At 45.4% G+C, this 17,095-nt stretch overlaps 1 long non-coding RNA gene across 1 annotated transcript in view; it reads right to left on the bottom strand.

Moving 5' to 3' along the window:
- The window catches only part of LOC126868274 (uncharacterized), a 180,192-nt gene that overhangs the window by 140,850 nt on the left and 22,247 nt on the right, over positions 1-17,095 (bottom strand). The window contains exon 3 of the long non-coding RNA XR_007690568.1: positions 9,575-9,743. This is a non-coding gene — a long non-coding RNA (uncharacterized LOC126868274). The remainder of the gene's footprint in view (positions 1-9,574; positions 9,744-17,095) is intronic.

Below are 17,095 nucleotides of genomic sequence, written 5' to 3'. Positions count from 1 at the left end.
GTGGTGTGGTTTAATTTAACTTCAGCCATGAGCTTCAAATTAAAACCTATTTATCTAGCCCACGTTGAAGCAAGAAGGTTAGCTATCCAAAGAATCGTGTATTCCGCGAACTCGTTGTCTCTTTACCTTTTTTCCTGCTCCTTGTTAAACAAGAACAACGTATAAAACCTTCTCGAGAGATCTCAGCGCAACTGTATCGATAAATAAGCGTAATCGGTAAACGTTTTCGTCGTAAGCCAACGCTAACGCAACATCGTCCTCTCGAATTCGTCCCAATCGCCATTTGCCTCGAAGATTCCCGTACGTATGGACGCATACACGAAGCAACGACCGCGAGCCGACATTGTTTGCCAATTTCTAGCAAATATCTCGAATAACGAGGATATTTTATCCCCTCTCCGCTTCCCATCCATTGTTTCATCGTCCATCCAACAATTATCGCCCAAACGATAGATTCTAGTCCATACCATCGGATATTATCCAATTACGAATGGATTTACAGCAATTATTCCATTATTGGCCGTTCTCGTTGCACAAGGTCATTGACAGAGTGTGACGATTAGAAGGGTCGTTCGAACGATCGAGGAAATCGGTGGTGCTAACTCATCGAACGATCGAGGGAAATTGCACGGAACTTGGGGGAAACGCGCACCTTGCCCTGCGATACAAACCGAATATCGCGCACTGACCGATAACTATAGCTAGCCGAGTTCGCTTGAAAACTTATCGTTTCCCTTCTAGCGAGCAATGCATAACGGGCAGCAGATAACGACAAGCAGAAGAGATTACCCTCGCAATTAACCGATCCTTATTACGTGCGCCAAGTTACTTCGCAACTAATGGTGCGCCATGCTCGAATAACTGCCCTCGGCTATGCCCACGTCGCCGCGTCGATTTGATTCGCTCCTCGCCAGGGAGTACTTTGTCCCGCGATAATTACTCACTCACGAACAACAATATACACGTTCGACGAAAATTATCAGAATGGATACGCTGGACGAACGTAATACGAGTCTTCGTTTCGTCGTAGAGGAACGTCCAGGAATATGTACAACGAGAATAAATTAAAGCTAAGGACGAGAAGTGTTGCGTCTCGATCCTGGGTCAGTCTGTATAAATTGATCGAGTTACGAGAGCGTATTTAGGCTAACGATCTTGCTAATTCCAGACGTCGAATGCCGTTCTACTTGAACCATTATCGCTCAATTTCAGCTAATTTTATGGTTTGCCATGGCATTTCTCTGTTGAAGGAAAGGGTGCCGAGATTTCAAGAAAATACGCCATCCTGAGAATCTCGACGGATTATAAGCTGAATTTTAGAACTATGCTTCTACATAGAAAAGAGAAAAAGAAAAGACAAGGAATGCGACTTTTCATATTTTTCATCTGTGATCTTCGATTGTAAAGTAATACGAAAAGCTACGTTAACATCGTCGTAAAAAGCATCGATCTCTTTTCATTTTGTAATTACGTGTAACAAAAATTTCCAAATTTTACGTATTTTTAGACGCCGTTAGTGTACAGTTCCCGCATTCAAATGTAAATCATGCGAAGAAGACAATGTTTGCGCGATTCAGATTGTAAATCGACTGATATCGCGAACTGATCGTTGCATTGGTTTGGTCGTTGCATTGAAAAGGCGAACAACGTAAAATCGTATTTCTCGATGCTTTCAGGGATTCTGCGTTTCGTCGCGCCATTGTACGAAATAGCTTCCGGACACAAGTACAGAGCAGGCAGTTACCGATCCGCGTCAAACAGTACGCGCGATACACGGAGTGAGTGTGAGATGGCGAGGATGAAACGACTTGACGCGATACGACGCGATACGACGCGATACGACGCGATACGATTCGACACCATGCGACCCGGCACGAAAGAGGGTTTCCAGTGTCGTCGCAGCTCGTTCGAAGGCACGAGGAATTTCTTACACTCGAAGCATTCATGCGAGAAATTCCGAGCACGTAAATCTTGGCAAATCTTGCGAGTGGCCTTCTACCCTCCTCCCCTCCGCTCCCTATCCATCCAGTTCGTTCTCTATTTTCATCCTCTTTTCTTGCCTCTTTGCCGGCCTTTTTCTCGATGTTTCCGAGCTATGCAAACGAGCGTATTCGTGACTCGACAGAAGACGACTTTAGGGAACGTTTTCACGTTTCGCCGAGCCTACTCTGAACTTGTTCAGCGTCGAGTATTAAACGAGCTTAGCGATCCTTTGCCTCGTGGCGCGAGCATCTCGACCTCGTCTCATCGAGGATTCTGCCGCGATGAAAATTTCCCGTTCCGTTCGTCTTTCGAAACACCGATAAAATAAAAATAGCCGATGATGTTGACAAAATATCAATTTATGAACATACGTTTGTCCAATGTTTGGACAAATGTTCACGCGTCAAAGCGATCTGTTTCATCGATCTATCGAACAGCGAAAAAACACGCCCGTTCCCACCGGGCTACATGTTAATTTCATATCTCCTCGTGTACGTCGACCGCCTCGAGGATCGAGACTCGCTGTTACGTAAAAACGTCCGTTGTACGTTCTTCCTCTGATTTTCTTGCTTCGGTAGATAATCTAGCGCAGCGATCGAGATCCCGTTTCAGCGTGAATCAACCTGGTCGAGGTAATTTCACAAGAGCGTTTCATCCAGTCGATATAGCTAAACCTATTTTCAAGAAAAGATTGTTACGATTACGAACACACGTCGCGTAGTATTAATCTTACAACTTTAGAGAACAGAGGAAAAGTATTTCACGTTTTATTCGTATATGCGTACTTGACGCGACTCTATCGAGAATCTTAGTCAAAAGTGGCATGGACTTTAACGACTCTAGCCCTTAGGGACAACGGACGCGTTTCTATGACGAGACTCGTGTTATTATTTGATAATATCCGCGGCTGTTAATGAAGCCGGCTACCTAAGCACCTCACCTCCTACTCGTCGTGCTCGGCTTCTCGGTCATGCTGGAGCACCGAAGCGCTACAGCGAACGTTATCATAGGCAGGCTCGTGAATCCTCCGGTAAGTCATAAACTTGGCTAACTTCGACATGCTATCTTAGCCCGTAAATTGACCAAGAAGCCACGACTAATTTTCATGCCCGCGCAAACCCTTTCGAGTCTCTGAGTACGGAACAGACCGTGTAATCTCGGGCTTTCCCGGTTGCTCGTGTTATCGCGCGCGTTCCCAACAGGTTAACAAATCCAGTCACCATTCGTTATTAATATACGTGCACGTGCACGGAACTAATTGCTTTGAAGCGAATCGAACCCCGTTACGCTATTGTCCACGCTACCGGTTCGCTTTTACGGTCCCTCGACTGCATTTGCGACTGTTCGTGAAAGCGCGATACGTTCGGCTAACAACTTCTACACCTACACACGTCGGAATTTCCCCGAGTTTCCAGACCGATCGTCGAAACCGTTCGAACACAGCAGCGCAACGCTCCGCCGCGAGAAATTCCCTTCTGCCGGATTAAACGAACCGATCGAGCAAACGAATCCCTCTATTCCACGTTCTTAGGCGGTCCAACTGCGAATACCTTCGACGATTCTCGGCAGACCTATAGTTTAAAAGAACTCCAAGCATTCGCCACGCAAAGCGCGCTACGCAAAAAACGAACATTCCGCTGTATCGTCCTCCTTCAAGCTGCCCACTTCTTTTTCCAGAATTTCCTTCCATTTAATACCGTTGAAATTTTCCTGTCTTACGATGACGCGACAAAAACCGACGTATCTCTTCTTCTTCTCCTTCTCTCTCTCTCCCTCTCTCTTTATTTCTTGATTGCCAGCTTACTTTTTCAGTCGTCCTTCGAAACTCAACAGGAATATTGTTCCCTCGGATGCACGCAAACGCAACGTATTACACCGCCTATGGAGTATGTTCGCCTCGGGTCGACAGGGGTCATGAATAAGAAACGGAAAGAATGGATCCGTGCTCATTGCGAGGAAAAATATGCGAGAGCGGTGATGCGTGGTGAGTCGATGAAACCGAGACAGTGGAAGAAATAGCAAACGAAGGTTAAGATTTTCTGCGTAAAAGTTGGCAAAATTCAAAGCGAGAAAATGGAGGAGGCAAGTGCAACGAACAGAGGACGAAGGCGTGAGAAGGGAAATGCGCAGGATGCCAAACTCTCGATTCCTCTGGCCAATTTTTTCTTGTCGAAACACCTTCGGTTCGCTGTCGCAGGATCGAAGATTAAAGTCTCACCACGACCCGAACGTAATTACTTCAGTTCTCTTTCATCTTCGTCCTATCTGTCGCCTTGGGCAAACTGTAAGTCCCTTGCTGGGTCAACCCGTTCTCTAAAGGCTTTTAAGTGCGACAGTTTATTTGCTCGGCTGCGGTTCGACGTAGAAAGCGGAGAAGACTCTCCAATGCCTCTGAGATCGAGCACCATCAGCCGTCGAACGAACATACGTGCGCGCAAAATGAGTTTTCCCCTTCTGTCTTCCACCTTTCTCGCATACGTAAGGATAAGTTCCTTTCTCCTCTCGAAAACACGCGGTTCCCTGAGCCAAGAAAATTCCTTTTAAAACTTCCAGTTACTTTTGCGCCGCGAGAATTCACCGTCCTTCCATCGTCGTTCTTGCTTCGGCTACACCCTATATATATTCCGCCTCTCTAAAATTCCACAGAGTACGCGCGGCTACGTTGGTAAAGCTTCGATGCTCATCGTCCTCTTCCATTCGCCTGCCTCTCTCTGTCTCCCTATCCGCTTTTGCTCCGGTTCTCCCGGTCTCTTGTTTGTACAAGAATAATGAGTCGCAATCTCGTTTAAAGCGAATACCGGAGTAATCGCAGGACTAGTATTTTCCAGTCAACGTAGCATCAACTGTGTTCGACAGATTTTGACGTGAAACAAAGTAATTGAACCTCGATAGAACTTAACCGTTATTATGGCTCTGCTGAGACTCCATTCGATGATCGAGCATTTCAAGGATCGTCCTTGTCGTTGCCGTCTTTGGTTTATTCGACGAGAGTGTTCGCCATTTAAGTCGAAAGAAAATTCGTCTTTCTTGTCCTACCTAAACGAACGGAGTGTACATTCTGGGATTTACCACGATCGTGGTATAAACTTCGATCAAATCGAACATTTCATTCGCATAAACGCGTCTCTCTCCATATATTTGCATTTCGTGCCTTATCTTCTCCCCGTCGCGGTACTCGCGCCCGCATCGTGTCGGATATCACAGCCGAAACAGCAGGTATAAGGGAACCTGTTCGTCTTCCAAAATGATGATTCCATCGTTTGAAAGACTACAATAGGTAGGTCCGATTTCAATGGTGTACGTGATATCGAGACCGCAGTCGTATACGATCTCGGCAATTGGCTCTGTTACCTCTATGCGATCCCCTTTAAAGGGATACCTCTACAATGGATCCCAGTCGTTGGAACACTAACCGCGAATCGAAAGAGATTTATCAATCGATCGTTTTCCATGACCCTTTCGTAATCGAGAGTGCAAACACACGATCCCTTTCATGATCGTCGCTGATCTCTCGCTAGCCACCACGAATCGCGTTTGCCCTGCGATGCTCTCTTAAAACGAATTTAGATTTCACGTATTGCATTTGCATGGCAAACTATTTATCGATAAAGTAGATAACTCGTCCGATCGTGCCGGTTTATATCCAAAGTGAACGTTCGAAACGATCAGCGAATAAGATAGAACGAGACTGTACCGTCGATGAACTGAAAAGACGATTCATTCGTAGCGGAGTGAAACTGATCTGCTAACGAGTAAACAAGCGTTCATGATATTTTTCCGCAAGAAATAAATATATTAACTCAATACCGATACTCGATGTTTCGATCACCGATACTTTGAAGCTAGTAAAATGAATTCATCCATTGAACCGACACAGATACTCTGACTTTCATTTTTCTCATTCTCATTCATTCTCTCATTTTTCTCATTCATTCTCTGCGGATGAATCATCCGCCCTGAACATCCAAGATCCGAATGTATAGATTTGCCTTTACCAGTTGTTTCATTCTCACAAATTCTAATACCTTTATACCGGCGCGCATACAATTTCTACAATCAAAATTCCGCGAATTTCTCTGCTCGTACTTCGTACAGAGAGAAAGTTTTTGTTTGCTTTGAAAAAACCAATCGGTTTTTCAGCCTCCCGAAGAGAGATCGTCGCTGATTCCGAACAACCGTACTTGCAGCTTCGAAAGATAAACGAGTGCTCGCATTCGGCCATCCGTATACCGGCTCAGCCATTTGCAAAGTTAATCGTTACGCGCGTAAACGGTCGTGCGCGAGCCTCGCATGGCAGTGAAATGTGACGACACAAACCAGACCAGCGGTACTACGCGTCAGTAATATACGTACGCGCGCGTTTAACTCCGCCTCGTATTCTCTATGTATACATATTGTATTTTACTCTCACCTTCGTTTCTGATCCGATAAACAGCTTGCAGGTAAAGAAGACAATTTTTAGCGAAGAGCCGAAACGATGAATAACGGATATCGTTAACGATTCTTTCTTATTTTCCAGAAATTCAAGAAATTTTCTAACGATACAGAGATACGATACGGTGAAAAATGACGGACAGAACGTAACAGGGTTAACGCGGAATGCCAATGCGATAACCACAGAGCGAAAATCTTCTGCGAAAGTTCTTTCGTTTCTGTAACCTTGTTTCGAACTTAGCAAGTATAATACTTCGTGCGTGGTGAAATTCAACGTTGCCCAACGCTATCGCAAATCACGCTATGTATTCGCTTATCTCGGACATTGTTTCAGAAAGCTAGTTATCACTGTCAAAGTTCAAGCTCGTCATTCTTGTCTGGAAGTAGTTAGTAGTCTATGTAGACGGAACTTAGTTTAATGCAAGCTACAGAGAGGCGACAGGCTCTTCGATCGAGTACCCGTCCACTTTGACATTGATGTATCTACTACAGGCTATCAAGATGAAATTCGATTCTCTCTCTCTCTCGCTCTCTCTGTCTTTTTTCTGGCAATTACTAGCGAATTAAAATGAGAAAAACAAACAGAGCGTAAAATTCCGGGCGTGCAAACGTCCAGAGTAATAAACGTACGCGCGAAATAAATTTAATCTGCACATAAAAACGGTGGTCGCGCTGACGCGGCAACTGGACTGGACTTTACCTGGTCCGACCGGCAGCGAACGAACATCTGTAAAGCGCACCGCCATATGGCACATTCATATCGTTCGTATCGACACCGATCGAGCAATTTTTGCACGGAACTTAATTTCGACCAGCGGTCGCCGAAACGCGAGCTAAACACGAGCCGTTGAGTCACTGGACCAAGAAAAGCTACGTTGACTGGCTGGGTGTCTGACTGCCGCGCATTTCGAAACGAAGACTCAACGAACAAGACGAGAGACAAAGTCGGGGAAAAGAAGGAGACAAACCAAGAACGAGGAACGCACAAAGATAGAATAGAGACGAGTCTCATCCATCACATGCGAAACACGAGGAATCGCATGGATAGCATTTTGCGGTGTCGGCCGTTGCTCCAGCAACCCTTTTTCGGCGTTTTGCTCCCAGATGCAGGGTTGAAAGCGGATTATGGTGATAAAGAGAAACGGAGAATCGCAGGAAACGAGAAAGGGAGGAAGAGAAAAGGCAGGGAAGGGGGGAAAGGTAGATAGGTGTAGGCGGTATAACCAAGGAACGATGGAGAAAGGGTAGAATGGAAGCAAACCAGCCAAGCTCCCAGCTTTCGATGCATCCCATTATGGAAATGCGACCTCTCGCGGCTCTTGAAAATTATGTTGATGTTATGCGGGACACCCCTTCTTCGTACATTCCTCTCGACCATCGCTTCCGCGACCTCCTCGACTTTTTCTCTCCTTCTCCCTTTCTACCAGCGGCCCTCATCGAGGTTCAAGTTGAAAACAGTTTTCGGCTTATCTTGAATTCATAAAATACAATTATCTTTTTCTTCGCTTCTTTCGACCGCTCGAACGTCGAAACGAGCTTCGACCTCCGGAGGCGCCGTATTCGAGATTTTGGTTGCTCCGCGGTGGATACAGTCGTCGTTCTCGGCTCATCGGCCTCCTTTTGTCGCTACCCGAGAGATCCTCTTAAACCGAATTATGACCGCAGACGCGTACTAGAACGCGTTTACACACACCGAGACGCGTCGAGGTCGACGAATGAAATACGAAGCTGGAAGCGGAGACGGTCAGATGGAACAGCCGAGAGGAGGAAACGGTGGAATCGAGGTTACAGGGTAGTTTCACCTCGAGAATTCCGTGTCAAGATACTAGCAAGGAGTCGGAAGGAGCGATGGAGGCTGTGCATTACTCTTACGAAAGGAGTGACGATGTTATTCGTCTTCGGGACAGTTTCAGAGTGGCTTTGTCAAGAAAAGTCTCGATGGAAATTAATAACAACAGAGCGCTGTGTTGATTTTTCATTCTTTCAAACATTAGACACAACCCTTCAGAACGTATTCTACGCCTAAGCTATTATTCGCACGTGATTCGAATGAACTTTCTGCCTTATCCGCGTACGAACTTCCATCGTACGAACGAAAGATCACAGACAGCGAAGAGTATCGATCGACTTGCCCTACATCAACTCCACTTGTACGAACTTGAGCTTGCTCTCGACTGGTTTGTACGTACGCATAAACCACTTTTGACCCAAGACGCGTGCATTCCCGGAAGTTTTCAGTCAGGAAAAGTCACCCGCTAGTGCCACATAGTCGTGCTGCTCGCGATACTTTACAACGTTGATGCAGTAACCACGGCATTACAGTGCAACCTGATCAATCGGTGCGGTTTGGATTATTCGACCGCAACCACCGCCTCGACGAGTCATTGATAATATATGGTTCCATTTGCAAAAGGGTGGTTGCAGCGGTTCATTAACGCTTCTCCGTATGCGCAGGCCGTATAATCGATAAGATATATTGTTCCGAGAGCCGAGAGCAACCGACAACCTACTCTCCTAACCTCTGGAGCCGAGCACATTAAACACCCGGCAGCGAACGAACGAACAGCGAGAAGAAAAGTATCCAGCCGGTAGTAAAGTTCCCATTGAACATTACGCGGAAACTTTCCGCGTTTATCTTTGCTGTGCTCCGGTGGTTTCGAAAGCGAACGCGACGCCAGAGAGTTTTACCGTTAACGGCGCGCGATTTTATTGCGACACTAAAATTTCCGTAATTGTCCGGCTTTTCCTTACCGTTCGCTCGTTTTTTACGCGTCTAATAAACTCTCTGCGAAAACGAGCTTGGAATACGCAGCAACTTTCTTCATATCGATACTCCACTTGTAGCTCTTCGTTCGTTCGCGGTTCAACCACAAACGAATGAAAACAGCCACATTTGTATCAGGCTTCTATAGAAATTCAAGATAATCGACATTCTCTGTTTGTACTTTTCAAGCCGCCCGTTTTATCTTTCATATTATCACCGTCGATTATCGTCAGATGGTGCGAAGTGTCCGACGATCGAATTCGAATGCACGACATTTCCCCGTAACAAATTCACTGAAATTATTCCTATCGAAAATACCGTTTCGTCGATGAATTATCGATACCGAAATTTACAATTGGCAGAAAAAACGCGTTAAATTAAAAATCGACTCACCGGTGTCGGCGTACACGTGATTCCACCTTTGCCATTGCTCTTTCTCTTCCTTTTTTTTTTTTTTTTTTTCACCAGCGGCAAATCATTGGAGGAGTTTATGCGCGGACAGCGAAAGCTGTACGCGTTCAATAACGTAGTTCCACGGAAAATATTCATGGGCCGCGCTCATCTGAAAGTCAAAAAATGGATGCTGAGTGAAAAGGCCGTTCACGCGCTGCTAAAAGCGTTATACACTCGACCGAAAGAACACGGGAGAAAATTTATTAAAAGTATAATAAGGTCGTGACAGGACACGGCCAATATACCAGTTTTACGTTTATTTGCGTGATCTTGAACATTTTTAAAGAGAAACATCGAGAACGTGCCGGGGCACGTGAGTCTGGACATCGCTTTCCAAGATTTCCCGCGGAACGTTTTCTCGCGTGTGAATTTCGACCAACGAGGATATACGCGTGCTCCATACATACAGCCGTGTAAAGCATTTCTCGCGAGGAAAAACTGGAATCAACTCGAACTTGTCGAGCACTGCCGAGAGAAAAAAGCAACAAATAAATAACAGAAATGCATCAAATGCGTAAACATGACGATAAGTCTTACGCAGCGCTACGTTGCATTGCGTAGGACCTGCTACAGCTGCGTCTATAGAATTTTACGTCCGTGATCAGGGCGATGATTCTTTTCTTCTTAGAATGTAAGCTTAAATCTTTGAGCCTAACAGGTTGATTTCCATTTTCAGTTATGTCATATTAAGATTCTCCTGTTTGATTCTCCCTTACCTAGAATCGAACGAAGGAATACAAAGACTGCATAGGGAAACAATAAAACTTCAGTTCTCTGAGATGTTTCGAAACAACAGATAAGACATTTTAACTAAGAAAAACGATGTAATGTAACGATGTAAGAAGGCATAACGTTCGCCGTTTCCATGGTCGCGCGAATCTAACTGGACGCTAACGACGAAATTGTATAGCGACGAAAGAGATTTCCTTCAAGTGGTATTTTCATCGATTTCACTCTTGCTGTTGGAAGTTGAAGGATGCACGCTTCTGTTTCCTACGTCGCGTCGTAAACTCAAACAAAGCAACGTTTGACCGTTACCGAGCTCAACGCGAAATATCCATTATTATCCATTATATCCGCGCTTGTTCGCGAGACTTTCGCGAGTAATAAAGCACCTTTACACGGTTATACAGGAGCTGGGAAACCGGAGCAGCTCCGTGTTCTCAAAGATTCCTCGGGGGAAAGTTTTCCTGTTTACACGAAAATGGAGTAAAATTATGCATACATGCAACGAACGCTAGCTTAGCCGCGTTTGCGACGATAGTCGCGTAGATCCCAGCTATGACGTGTTTTGTCAGTGAGAACAGGTGAAAAGACGACGAGACACGGTTACAACGTGAGATACAGAGAAGCAAAGCAACGCCACGCCACGCTGCCGTCTGTAGCCATGGAACGATGGTGAGAAATGAGCAAAAGAATCGTATAATTTTTCCCCCGGCGATGTTAAAATGAAATAGGAAGCGAAGGAAAGTGGAATCACCGTCGTGTCGCTTGACGACAGACAAACAACCAGGTGGAACAACAAGAACAACGAAAGAAAAATAAACCGCCGGATGAAGTAAATAAAAGGAGATGGAAGTCGGATAAAGATAAAATTTAAGGATACGAGTTACTTCGTAACGCGTACTTTGTACTGGCCGAAAGTTTCGTATCTACAAATAATTATTACTGTAGAGAGTATTTCAAAAAATTGAGATCAAATTTCAGGAGCGTGTAGTATTTATCAAAAGAAACAAAACAATTTCGATAAACGTGGGTCGAAAATATCATTAGTTTGGAAGTTACAAGTTGTGTAGAATCATGCGACGCTGAGCAAGCGAATTGAACGCTGTTCCTATCCCCGTGCCGACTTAAATGCCATTTTCTGAACAACAGACATTACGTCTGATACATATCGACTTTCGAAAGACGATCTTCATTAAAGTCAAGTTTGATGAGTTTTATTTCTATCGAGAAAGGTAGTGGAAAGCAGCAATAGGAATAACTTCTACCAGTTTGGTAATTAAATTACGCGATTAAATTGGTCGAGTTCTGTGTCCTGGTTCGACGAAAAGAAATGGTGTCTTTACCAAATATATTGCGCAGCACATGGTAACGTCCCTGAAGGCACTGTCCGTTCTTCGCTCGATTTCTGAATTCAAACGTTTTCTCGCATTTCACAAAATGTATTTAATTTCCTTTCAGAAATGAGAGAAGTCGATACGGCTGGATTTCTACGTTACGATAGGTTCGACTATCGTTTCTGAACATCGCAGGATGACGTCTAAAAATCTCTAGGTCCGTCGAAAAACCACCCAATTTCAGAGAATTCGAAGCATGAAAAAATAACGAGTATTGTAGTCAATAGATGTTAGATAGTTTATCGAAACTATATTCTGCGATTCTATCCAAACTTTCTGATTGTTGGTTGCAACTCTGATTGTTTGATCGTAACTTTGTGTTCCGGTATATCGTTAGAATTCTGCTCGATGGCTTGAAACTCTCTCTCTCTCTCTGTGACTGTATATTTGAAAACTACCGATGTCTTATTAAAACTTTGTCTGTTCCGTTGTGTCCAAGATTTCGCTAACTCTTGTCCCTCCTAGCGTATTTTCTAACGTCAACTTTCCATTAGGAATTTTATTTTCGATGTTTCTCGATACGATCGAATTGGCAAACAAGATGGACGTTCTATCGTGTAGTATTTGCTATAGGTGTGGTATAGTCGAACAATAGGCTGACTGGCGACACGTGCAAGATAGTATCGGTGATAAATCTTAAAGCAATTAACACCGGCGGAGCGACACGCAGCTCGCTTTGGCCCATGAGTGTGTCAGTACCATTGGGTCGTGCGCCTTTCCACAGCTGCATATAATTAAAACGCGCTTAACTCAGCTTACATTTGCATATGTGGTCAGCGGAACCCTCCCGGCGGAGCAATCCTCCCTGGTGCGACTCGACGCGTCGTCTGTGTCGCGCGCACTGCCCCGAAAGAGAGCAGAAAAATGGCCAAGGGAATTACACGTAGGTCGCGACACATTGCGCGCTCTGCGTAAATAATTACGTTGCGGGAGGTCACAGCGTATGGACGCAGAACCCAGCAGACCGTCCGAATCTTGCGCAACCATCGCAACTGGAGATGAACAGCGTGCTTTAACCGAACAGAATAATTAAACGCTGACAGTAACCCGTTCGTGTCTACGACGTCGCATCTACCTACAGTGGCGACAATGTCTGTGCGATTTTACGGCTTTCAACGAAACAATAACGTTTCGACAGAGAAATCTCCGTCTGTGCAGCAAGTTACGCGGCGCGTTCACTGATTTACCAGATAGTTTACATGCACGACGAAATCGTAACCGACCATAACCGAGAAATATACGCTCAGAATATCTATAAAAGTCGTGCATCGCATCGATTCGACTCGATTCGGCTCGGTTTACCTTTGGCTGGGTGGCTCGTACGATCGCAACGGACTATATCCACACTGTGGATGAGAAACGCGAAAGCACGCCGTATGTAAAAACAGACATTCCACCGTAAAACGTAGCAACGACTTCGCTTTTACGATGGCGCCGCGGATGAACCTTCCGCGGTTTAAACGTTCGTTGTTCCTCTTTAATCGGTGAGTCATCGTTTCGCGCTGTTTGTTTCACGCTTGTCTTGCGTTTAAATACGACCAGATAGTTTCGGATTTTCGGTTCCATACGTTTTATTCGCGAGATTCTTGCGGTGCGAGGAGAAACGAGAAGCACGTGCGACTCGATTTAACTCTTTCGAGAACTAATGGCATAATATATCAAAGATAACTTTTAGAAAGACTACTAAATTGTTATAATTTTTCTGACGCCGGAATCTATTCAGATATAGGGTTCTATAATAAATGGAACTGCATATCTCATCTTTAAAATTATGCTTAATCTATTTTCTTCTTTGAGTGAATTATAGACCGTAGTACATTATACTTTCGTAACCATTGTTAGAAGAAAATCAGTCTCAGAATTATCTTTGGCTTTTTTACATCGAACGAATAAAACGACGTGAATTATGAAAACCATTCGAAATAACAGACTGCAAAGAACGTCCAACAAACTCGGATAGTAACAGAGATGATTACATACAAATCACGCTGTATCCTCTTGAAACGTGTATGAAAAATTACAAATTCCTGGATCTAATTATCCAGTAGATAATCCGTCATCCTACGAGTTGCCGAAGGATCAGACATCTGAATGAAAATATCCGCTAGATTTGACGCAATTCGGTTCGACTAGTCAGCGCACCTTGCAAACTTCTCAGAGATCGGCCGCTCGTGTAGGAATTCTTGGCACGCTGGGAAATATTCTTGGAGAAGGTTATAGACGAGAAACGAAAACATCGACATCGACGCGCGTAAAGATGCAGCTGCTTTGGAAATTGCAATAGGAAATTTTCTGACAGACAGAAGTTCTCAAAGTCGCAAGTTCCGATATTCGATTAAACGATCCATTAAACAACGCGTATTATACTAACCCGGCTAGCCGGCAACTCTCTCGTAAAGTTACCGATGGTTTAAGAACGACTTCTTCAACTAATTGCCAGTTTAACGTTAAATCGTGCCATCGCGTAAGTGTTCGTAATTCTTTCCAGTGGTCGCACGTGCTCCAATCGAGAACCGACTCGATGCTCAAAGCGAAGAACACGAAAGCCGTCCCCACGTGAAAATAAATCGCAATTACGAGGGAATAAATTCACGTGGCGACGTTCATCGCGTTAATCGTAGCCACGCGAACTTAATCGCCCGTTAAAATTTACATTTTTACGAGCGTTTTCGCTTGTCACGGAACGGCGGATTAAAAATAAAACAAGCAGCCGAAACGGCTAGTCGGATAGTTGGTCGTTCGCTCGTTTGCTTTATCAACCGGTTAACGTGCGTTTCCACGCCTATACGTGACGATCGTCGCTTTTAACGACGTACCGGTTATCGTTAGAAGACCGACCAATATCAAGAGTTAAACACGAACATTGGATATTTCATGAGACGTAATGTTACTTTGGCCAAAATGCGAAAGCCCAGCAAGACAGGGCGCTTCGTCCCAAAAGCATTTTGTTGTTCGAAGAGATTGCTATGGCGAGATGGTATGACGTAATTACCGGTTGGGCTTTTAGAACGGCAAATTTGCTTCGATGTTTCCTGGAGAGGTCGCCTGGCCTTACCACTTAACTTCTCCCACGGTTAAACAGAGAGCAATCGTCTGAAAGTATCTTCGCAACGCGTATTCTGTAAAACTTGTAGCTCCTCCACTTTACCTCTTTCAGTCCCAAGGAAAATTCCCATTCAACGAGATTGAAATAATTAATTACACCCTCGTGGCAGCGGAACGTCGGGCCAGAACGATAAAATATGTGCGTCCGACTCGTCAAGCTCGACGGACTATCCAACGAAAATGAATTGCCCGGTTACGCTACGAGGTAAGACAGTCTCGCTTCGGTACAGTTGCTAAACCTTTTGGTATCGCCGTGGGAGCATTTTAGCAAAAATGGAAGAACGAATGGAGGAGTACGCGAGGATAACCGGAGAGCAACGAACAGCCCTCTCCTAACTAAGCGCGCTATTTTGAGCAATCCAGTTAGTTAGCAGGAGTAGCACGTCGAGGGATTTATCTTCGAGCATGGACTGTGGATGGCTTAAGATGGTGGAGGATTCCGCCTCCTTCCGCCTCCTCTTTCGCGGACTTCCTTCACTCACCGGATGAACTTCAATCACACGTAGCCTGCTCGGACCGAGCCGAACCGAGCGGAGATCGTCCGGTAAAGCAGCGTCAGAGGAAAGCTCGCGCTTACCAAACTTCCCATACCATTGCTCTTGTTAGCTCTCCCTATAACCAGTGGCTGGATAATCGTGTCTACATAGCCGCACCTCCTTCCGTTTCTCCGTGTCTCGTCCTCTTACGCCTCGCGGCCTCTCCTGCTCAGACATAACCCTGTACATATGTATTTGCTTTGTGTATCTATGAGGTTTGCCGGCGTCATCCCAAGATCACGTAGGATTTCACCTCGTAGATTCGTTATTCCAGCCAAGGTAAAGGAAGATTTCGGGGCAACGATTATCGCGGAACAATCGCGTTCCCTACCGAATACACGTATACCGCCTGCAACTATCTCGGAAGTGTCGCTACCTTTACGTCTTCATACGATCCCAAAGAAAAGCAAACGAACAAGTCGAGGGATATCGAGTGCGGTCCTCATCTCTTTAAGCGATCTCTAAAGGCACGTTAGCTGGAGCATCTCCAATGTTTCAGTACTCTCGATACAAAAAAGTTCACAGGAGGACACTGTATCGAAGAGATTTCCACGAGAGGCCTTCAAAGCGACCTCGACAAAGCAAACGATACTTCGATTCGCGGTGATTCCATGATCCGCTATCCGCAAAGGCTATCTTCGGTGCGTTTCAAACAAAGACGAGCATTGCTCCGAATTTGAGAGAAAAGAGGATCGAATTTATACATACGTATGCATAGAACGCAGAGGAAAACGTTTCTCTTCGGATATCGGTGCTCGCTTCGTCCGTCGCCGATAAGAACTAGTCGACGCTATCTGTTCGTGAAAATAAGGGCGTGATTCGCGTCCCACCCTCTCGTAATCGGTACTTTTATCATGAACGCGCGAAGGAAAGAGGTTTCGCCGACCGCGAATGGTACAATGTTTCTCTGCAAATAAATCTGTCTCTTCCCGTGGGACTAAACCGGATTTATTTCCATGGCCGTAACTTTAGTTGCACCGGTGCGTTCATATAGGTCACGCCCGTACGTCTCGGTAGTTTGGACGTCGCTTAAATCGCCGCGTCGATACTTGCGACACAAGCGCCGGTTTCGATGGCTCCGGCCGCGATGATCATCCAACCGACGCCTGCTCTTTTAATCCGATCGGTAAACATTCGCGGATCAACGACTCTTTCGACTCGACTTCGCCACCTGATCGACAGTCTGGCTATGTAGTGGATATTTTCCCTGGAAAAGGAAAACAACCCCTTTCGTTCGTTCGGCCGTAGAACAAATACCTAAACGCGTTGCGTGGCTGGCAGTCTGTTTCAACAGGATCATAGGGCAAAAACCATGGCTGCCGAAACTTGGAGTTTCTGGCCGATTGCCCGGTTGCGGATCCACGACCGTAACGACGCACAAATGATTTGCGAACACGGCAAAAGGATAGGACGATCGAGCGAGCGGAAAACCGAGTAAAGCACGAGCGAAACGACGAAACGAGAGAGCAAAGGGGAATGGGAAACGTGCACGAGAAACACACTTTCAGGAAGAAACATTCGTCTTAGGAGGTAAGGATTATGTTCGCGAGTGATCTCATGCAAGAACGCTATAAATTGCGTGGCTCGGTGGCGAAAGGGGTTGCCAGCAAATGGCCCTATGAAATGCCCGCAATTTGGGTAATGTGCCGTTGTAACGAGCCCGTGGCTAGCCTCGATTCACCGCGAATAAATAAAGTTCA

This window comes from Bombus huntii, chromosome 8 (assembly GCF_024542735.1).
Source record: "Bombus huntii isolate Logan2020A chromosome 8, iyBomHunt1.1, whole genome shotgun sequence".
Taxonomy (NCBI): domain Eukaryota; kingdom Metazoa; phylum Arthropoda; class Insecta; order Hymenoptera; family Apidae; genus Bombus; species Bombus huntii.
Note: the sequence above shows the minus strand (reverse complement) of the source record. Positions and strands in the feature narration are given on the sequence as shown.